Source organism: Mauremys reevesii, linkage group 6, assembly GCF_016161935.1.
Source record: "Mauremys reevesii isolate NIE-2019 linkage group 6, ASM1616193v1, whole genome shotgun sequence".
NCBI lineage: Eukaryota > Metazoa > Chordata > Testudines > Geoemydidae > Mauremys > Mauremys reevesii.
In genome coordinates, this window is record NC_052628.1 from 2,655,795 (window position 1) to 2,664,449 (window position 8,655).

An 8,655-nucleotide genomic window follows, 5' to 3' on the forward strand; every position below is an offset into this window, starting at 1 on the left:
CCACTATGGTGCTGCTAGTGGCATGGGAGTTCACGTGGTCCCAGTGATGGGCCTGCTGCTGGTGCCAGTGTGATGAAATCTCCCTTGCGTAACTGCAGGTACCAGGGTGGGGCTCACGGTAAGCTTCTGCACAGCAGGCCCAAGATGTATGTTTATAGCTGACTAAATAGCAGTGGGCGCTGGACAGGCTGGCAGGAACTGCGCTGACTGGCACCAGGCAGTAAATTTTAGCCTGGTCTCTGGCCAGGGCCGGCTTCAGACCCCAGCGCGACAAGCACGCGCGTGGGGCGGCACTTGCCGGCAGGGGCGGCAGATTGGGCCGGCGGACCTGCCGCAATCACGTCTGCGGGAGGTCCATCGGAGCCCCGGGACGACTGGACCTGCTGCAGGCATGACTGCGGAGGGGGCACTCCTCCCGCGGCTCCACTGGACCTCCCGCAGGCGTGACTGCGGCAGCTCAACCGCAGCCGCCGGACCAGCGAACCGCCCGCAGCTGCGGGAGGTCCAGCCGAGCCGCGCGACTAGCGGACCCTCAGCAATCAAGCCCGCGGGAGGTCCGGGGCTCCGGGGCGCTTCCCGCGCATGACTGCTTGGGGCGGCGGAATATGTAGAGCCGCCCCTGTCTCTGGCACGGCAGGGGGGACTGTGCCCATCTGATAGGGGGGAAAACTAGCTGAGCTGCTTTGGTTGGCTGGTGCATGTGCTGGTGCATGTGCTATAAGGGACTCCAGTCAATCCTTCCCGTGAGAAAAGGGCCATTTCCTCTGATGCTCACCCACCGTCCTTTGCACAGGACTGAGAGCTTGTGAAGTCATGGAGAAGGTTCTCCCCCGCATTATCCCTGCTTTGTATCTAAGTCCAAAGAGGGGAAAATAAGGCCAGGTGCCTGCAGTGCGAGGGCATAAAAGTGCTGGTCCTCCCTGTGACGAACTGGGAATGTTCCTAATGTTTTCCCTGAATACGTTCCCTGAATGTTTTCCCTGTGTTGGTGCCTCAGTGTCCCCTCTGCAGTTCTTAATATCTAGGTGGGGGGATCAGGGGCTGTGATTGCTGCAGAGGAAGGGGCCAGTGCACCTAAATGCCTGGCACTCTGTCTCCTAGCAACTGATGGCCTGGGCCCCTTCTCTGCAAAGATGCCAATTGAAGGTGTTGGAGACAAAGAGGTCAGGTGACCTCCTGGCCCGGGAAAGGGGCTGAGCAGAGAGGAGGGGCTGGAGGGGTTTTCAGTCTGGAGCTGGCTGGGGACAAGGAGTAAAGTGCAGACGTGGGGGTCTGGCTCACTGCCCCCAGAATGGACCCAGCCGAGGGGTCCGGTTCGCAGTACCTACAAGCTCTGTGTTAGACCCTGTTCCTGGCATCTAATAAACCTCTGTGTTACTGGCTGGCTGAGAGTCACGTCTGACTGCGCAGTGTGGGGGCAGGACCCTGTGGCTTCCCCAGGACCCCGCCTGGGCGGACTCGCTGTGGGAAGCGCACGGAGGGGCAGAGGATGCTGAATGCTCCAAGGAGAGACCCAGGAGGTGAAGCCGTGTGAGCTTCTTGCCCTGCAGAGTCGGCTCCAAGGGAGAGGAGGCTCCCCAAAGTCCTGCCTGGCTTTGTGGGGAGCAGTTCCAGAGCATCGCCCGGGGACTCCGTGATAACCCCACACCGAGAACTGGAGAGAAGCCCAGCGGGTAGGTGTAGGTGCAGGTGCAGGGTCTGTCGCAGGCTGCCAGGCCCCATGCCCACTAAGATCCATGTGGGCCCTTCTTAAAAACTTTTGTCTTGAGTAGGAGAAGGGGGAGTGTCCTGGCTAAAGGGGGGCAGCTGTGGAGCCCGGCAGGATCGAATTGGCTGAAGAGGTGGCACCAGCCTCAGCTGAGCTCCGATCTAGAAATCTCCATGTTGGATTTGTGGTAGGAAACGCTCATCTGTAATGTTAATAAATTCCCAGGAAGGCTTTAGCCCTGGCAGCAGGAGACCCCAGCATCTGTCAGGCAAATTGAAGTCCCCTGTGCTCATGCAGCATTTCCCCTACACGTTATAGCTGTTGCGTAAGGAGCCGGTCGTCCTGTTCTCCCATGTGCCATGCTGGTCTGGAGCAGACACCAACTGACACCCCGTCCTGCGCCATCTCTGCTGGGACACTGAGCCAGACGCACCCAGGATCATTTCCTTGCAAGCAGTGGGTGACTGGGAAACAGGCGATGCCATTTTTGGCACAGAGGGCCTCTCCCCCTCCCCTTCGGCCCATGGAGCAGGGCCAGGATCTCAGCCCGAGTTTGGGAAATGCTGCCTCAGCGCAGAGCCGTGAGGGTGCACAGCTGTGCCAAACGCTAGATGGCAGCAGAGTTTGCACAGTGACTCTCTCAGCCACGGGCTGGGCCTCATGCCAGCTCCAAGGCGTCACCCAGCGCCTGGCGGCTTGGTCCTGCAGCCCAGGAGTCAGGGGCACGTCGGGGGTGAAGCACGGCTGCTCCGCCCAGGGAGGGAAGGACGGAGCTAGCAAGTGGCAGCGCACTAGCCAACCCGTGCCCACCCCGCACGCCCAGCCTGGCGGCAGCAAGCCAGTCCCCACCCGTAGGGGGCGCACCCAATGCACTCGCTATGCTCGCTAACCGCGTGTAGACCTCCGGAGCCGGCCGCGTGTTAGCGAGAGAACACGCTGGGCTGCCCGGTGCCATAAGAAATGTCAGGCCCAGGAAATTCACCGCGCTGCCCTGTGGGGTGCCCGGTGCCCACAGCCTGCGTTCCTGGAGGAGCCCGTGCTGGGCGACCGGAGGGGTAACGCTGGCAGCCCTGGCAGAGCAGTGCCAGCGAGGGGCTGGGGGAGGCTCACAACTCTCAGCTGCTACATGCCAACCCACCAGGCCAACCTAGGGGCTGCACCCACATTTGTACCCTGCCCCATCCAAATGGGTCTGCTCTCAGCCCCCGCGCTGCAGGCAGGTGGAGGGTCTGTGTGGCTCCCACAGCTGGGCTGCATGCTGGCCTGGCTGGGGCCTTGAGGGGAAGAGGTGAGGTCCGCTCTGGCCCCTCTGCTTCCCCCACCCCCCAGTCCAGTGCCACTGGTCCCTGAGCAGCTCAGTCTGTGTGTCAGGAATCGGAGCCCTCAGCAGAGCCAGCTCTGGGCAACCTAACGACCACAGCTGGCTGCCTGACTGGTGGGCAGAGTCAGCAGCCTGACCCTTCGCTCTGCTGCCTGGGGGCTAATTCCTGGCTCCCAACTCCTGTTCTAACCACTAGGCCTGACTCCCACTCCAACCCTGAGGCCCAGCTGCCCCTGGCCTGGTCCCAGGACTCTGCTCCCCAGCGGGCAGTGGTGCAAACCCCCAGAGAGCGGGCATGGACGTGGGGGTGGGGAGCAGAAGACAGATGGCTTGGCAAGAACTTACCTAGGGGCCTGGTGAGTCTCCATCCCTTGGAGTCTTTACATCAGGGCTGAGTGGGTAGCGAAGATCTGCGAGAGCTCAGGGGAGTCTTGGCCTTGCTGGAACGTTTCCTCGGTGAGGTTCTGGGGGCTGGATGCTGCAGGGGGTCTCCCACTAGCTGCTCTAATGATCCTTTCTAGCTTTGACATCTAAGAACGTGGGTAGCTGAGTGTGACGTGCGGTGCCGCTGCGTTGAGCTCAGAGCTCTCCACTCTCACGGGGGGCAGGTTTTACGCCCGCCCTGCACAGATAAAAGTGACAACACACGGCACCAGGTGGGAGAATTCTAAGTGCCCTAAGTGTGTGTGTGTGTTGTCCACCTAGGTGTGGCATACAGCACCCTGGGGAGTCCCACAGATGTGTCAGAAACACCCCCGCAACTCGCCAGCCAGCCCCGTTGGCATTTCCTTCTGAGCCCAGGATCCTCCCGGCACATTCTGCCATCAGCTCGGCGGGTGGGAGATTGAGGGGAGCTGGCTGGAGAATATTCCACCAATTTCGGCTTTGATTGTGGCTCTGGGCAGCGGGCGGGTGATTTGTGAATCTCTCAGGTATCTGGGAATTTTCTAAAAAACCGAGGAGTCTGGTGGCACCTTAAAGACTAACAAGTTTATTTGGGAAGAAGCTTTTGTGGGTAAAAGCCCCACTTCTTCAGATGCATGTGGGTTTTTTACCCACGAAAGATTCCGCCCAAAGAAATCTGTTAGTCTTTAAGGTGCCACCAGACTCCTCGTTGGTTTTATGGACACAGACTAACCCGGCTACCCCCTGACTATCACCGGGACCAAACCGCAGCCTCTGGCTCCTTCCCCGGGGCTGCTCTCCTGTATTGTGTGTGGAGCGGCTGCACCACAGCGCAACCCTCAGGCTTGGCTGAATGCCACAAACTCCGGCCAAAGCCTGGCAGACACAAAAGGGCTTGAAAGTGGTTGAATTCACCTGACTCCCTAATACATGCAAACTGTCCAGGCCTGGAATGCAGCCAGCTCTAGCAATTAGCATCCAATGGAATAACAGCTAAGAATGACATCTGCCAAGCCGCAAGCCAACCCTCCCCAGCTGGGGTCCTGCTTAGCGTCCATGGGTGCCTGTCTAGTGGGGTCTCGGCTAAGGGCCCCTCAGACACACACAGGCAGTTTCTGATATGTAACTCCCAGGTGGGGCAACGTGACCCCTGCTGTGAATTGGCAGCATCCGCTGAGGGGGAGTGAGCCTGGAGACGTGCGGCCTCACCCCTGCGGCGCCTCCTGTGGTCACTTCTGGGAATTAGCTCATTCCCAGCCAGGAGCGCCCTCTGCAGGCCGGTGATCCGCCTGTCCTCTTGACCCCCGTGTCCCTCCCTGGACCCCGGTGCCCTTTTAACTGGGATGCTGCCCCCTGGCAGTCCTCCACCAGTCTGGGTCTCCCCTCCCTGGGGAACCCCCAACCCACTACCCCCACTTCACCTCAGTTTTCAGCTGCTGCCAGTCCCCATCTAGCCCCCGTTCACTGGGGCAGGCTGCAGTGTCAGCCACTCATCATAGGCAAAGGGGTTTGGACCTGCTGCCCCCTGCAACCCCCAGTACCTCTTGGCCTTATGCTAGGCCGCAGCCTGGGGCTTTCCAGGCAGGAGCTCCCCAGCTCCTCTGCCTTTCCCCAGCCCTGCTCCACTCAGGCACCCTGGGTCTAGCTCCCTGCAGCCAGGCCCTTCTCGCTCTACAGGCAGAGGGAGACTGTTTGCTCCTGGCTCCCCCGCGCTGCTCTCTTCTTCGGCGGCAATTTGGTGGTAGGTCCTTCCCTCTGAGAGGGACCGAAGGACCCGCCGCTGAATTACCGCCGAAGAGCCCGACGTGCCGCCCCTTCCCCTTGGCCGTCCCAAGCACCGGCTTGCTGAGCTGGTGCCTAGAGCCGGCCCTGATTGAGATGTCTCCCTGTCCCATCTCTCATGCAGATGAGGCTAAGGGAGTTGTCTCTGCTCTCCATTTTGTATGCTAATGGAGATGTCTTAATCTTGTCATCCTTGTCAGGAGGGGTCTAGGTGTGTCTCCCACCACCCTTCATTGCTCTCTGCAAGTCTTTTCTCTGATGGGTTTTGGTTTAAGCAGAGGCTGGTGGGGGGTATTTTTCATGAGTCAGACAGGCTGGATACTGCGCCCTGGTTCCCCAAGAACACAGAGCTGATTGGTATCAAGTGTTCTGTGGCTAAACAGACCCTTCCCAGTGCTGTCAATGTGCCTCCGTCAGCGACTGGCTGGGCAGCAGTTCTGCAGAAAAGGACCTAGGGGTTACAGTGGACGAGAAGCTGCATCTGAGTCACCAGTGTGCCCTTGTTGCCAAGAAGGCCAACAGCATATTGGGCTGTATAAGTAGGGGTGTTGCCAGCAGATCGAGGGAAGTGATTATTCCTCTCTATTCGGCAATGGTGAGGCCACATCTGGAGTACTGCATCCAGTTTTGGGCCCCCCACTACTGAAAGGATGTGGACAAATTGGAGAGAGTCCAGCGGAGGGCAACGAAAATGATCAGGGGGCTGGGGCACATGATTTATGAGGAGAGTCTGAGGGAACTGGGCTTAATTTAGTCTGCAGAAGAGGAGGAGGGCGGGATTTGATAGCTGCTTTCAACTACCTGAAAGGGGGTTCCAGAGAGGATGGATCGAGACTGTTCTCAGTGGTGGCAGATGACAGAACAAGGAGCAATGGTCTCAGGTTGCAGCGGGGGAGGTCTAGGTTGGATATTAGGAAACACTATTTCCCTAGGCGGGTGGTGAAGCACTGGAATGGGTTCCCTAGGGAGGTGGTGGAATCTCCTTCCTTAGAGGTTTTTAAGGTCAGGCTTGACAAAGCCCTGGCTGGGATGATTTACTTGGGGATTGATCCTGCTTTGAGCAGGGGGTGGGACTAGATACCTCCTGAGGTCCCTTCCAACTCTGATATTCTATGATCCTATGATTCTATCTCAGTGACGTCTCTGCCCCCTTCTCTGGCCCTTTAGAAACAGGGATGTCCCAGGACAGCAGGCTCCTTCTGCGCAGGGACAGCCCCCCACTGTTGGTGTGTGCGTTAACCGCAGCCCAGCGGCCTCAATGAGTCTCACCAGAAAGCTCTGGGGGGTGCCCCTGCCTCGCTGCGTAGCCTGGGGAGCTGCAGGAGCGGCTCTGCCTCCTTTGTCATTGGCCAGGCCTGGAGGTGAGTTGCCCAGCTGAGCAGGTTGCACTGCACAGGTCTCCCTGGGCCCAGTTTCTGTCATAATGACATCATGGGAGGGGAGATGCTGCTGCTGGGGCTGCTTAGTGGCCGAGTTCCAAGGTTTAAACAGAAAGACAGAGATGCGGGTCTAACTCCTCAGCCAGATCCATGTGGATTGCAGAGCCAGGGTCCCTGGTGGTTCCGGCATGCTCATCGCTGTGAACATCAGTCTACACCCGACCTGCTCCCACCTGTCCAGGCCCTGCTGCTTGGTACGGGGCACACCCTGACCCCAGGGGCTCAAGCGGGCAGAGCCTGATCTTAGTAAAACCAGTTTGAATCCGGAGTGACTGCACCCACTTCAATGGGGTTATTGCAGGCTCACAGTGGACTAACCAAGGACAGGATCCAGCCCAAGGTGACTTGATAGGGCTAGTGTCCAGGGCCAGACCTGCAGTCCCTGATTCGGACAAAGCTTCAGTGGGAGTTTGCTTGCACCAGAACTGAAGAAGGGCCTCAGGATTCGGCCCTAGGATGCTACCTGGTGCAGCACCCACTGCAATGGGGCCCACGTGGCTTGGGGCTTGCAGCCCCTGGGGGTAGCTAGCAAGGGTGATCAGACTCTCCAGGCTGGGCAGGAGGTAAAGCTGCCTTGTGTGGCGCGGGAGTGGGGAGGACCTGGGGGCGGGCCAGGGACAGTTCTGGGCCCGCAGAGAGTAATGAGAAGGTTTACAAGGAGAGGGTTCGATTTCGCCCTGGCTGCCAATCTCTGAAAACCGACTCAGTTTCCCGTGACCTTTTCCTGACAGCCTCCCAAGATGTGCTTCGGCTAGAATTCATGCTTTTGGCAGCCATGGCTGGCAGCTTTGCCTCTTTATTGCCGTTTCATTAAATCCAAACAAGGCAAGAGAAAGTACCTGTTGTTTGATTTGCCGCTCAGGTCAACCTGGGGCTTTTTCGTTCTCATAACATCAAACGGATTAAATTCCCGGGGAGGAAAGCCTCAAGGACAGGTGCATTGTGGGCCAGCTTGTACTGTGCTGGCTGTGAATGTGTGTGCTGGGGAGGTGGCCACAGCCACGATGAGAGGCCTGCTACCAGTGCTGGCGAAGGGAGCCTGCATTTAGGGACCCGAGTGAGCAGGGTTCCTGGTGCTGCTCCCTCCCGAGCTGTGTGTGCTGGGGGCAGTGAGTGGGGCTTTGTCGGGATTCGTTGCAATCTGCACACTGGATTCTTTTAGGAAGGGGGGAGGCTGGTTGTCATGTATCCCTTGTACATGATAGGTTGCAGGGCTGCTCTCAGCAAGTCAGGCTAACGCCAGATATGGAGTGGCCACAGAGCTTCCTTCCCAGAGAGAGACACCCCAGATGTGTTTATTATAAGATCGTTTAATGCTCTGCCAGGTGTGGCCGAGGTTAGCTTAAATAAGGTCTGTCGCACACAGCGCTACTGGGTGCTGAACAGTATAATGCAATTTTATCGTTCCATCACATCTCCCTCTTTACGTTCTACATTCCTGCCATGCATTTACAGTGTTTATTCTATCATGCTGCCTTTGAAGTTCAGTACGGACCAGTCTGCGAAGTGTCTCTGGATCAGACTGTTCCTTGAGTCATCTTCTTGTTTTGCAGCCGCCCTCTGGGGTGTTTGCTCTGTTGATTATTGTTTCTGAGGGACAGTCCATGTTGACAGTTTCTGTTGGACTCTCCATTGTCGGTCTTGCTCACATGATCAGGGCTCTGAATGATTTTTCTTTGTGACAGTTGGAGGTTTCCTCCATCCAATATGACATGAACACTGTCACCAGGTTCTAGACCCAGCAGTTTTCTAACCAAGGGAATAGCTGTTTTAAAAGCGTTTGTAAGCTCGTTGTGCCTTTTTATCAGATTCGGCTACTCTCGTCCAGTCTGGCCATTTCAGAGAGAGGTTCTTTTCCAAAGCTAGAACAGTAGTTCTGAGTTGTCTTCCGATCAGGAGTTATGTTGGACTGTATCCAGTAGCTGCTATTGGTGTTGATCTGTAACTCAGAGGAGCAAGGAGTGGATCTTCCTGCTGTAGGATTTTCTTGGCTGTCTGTA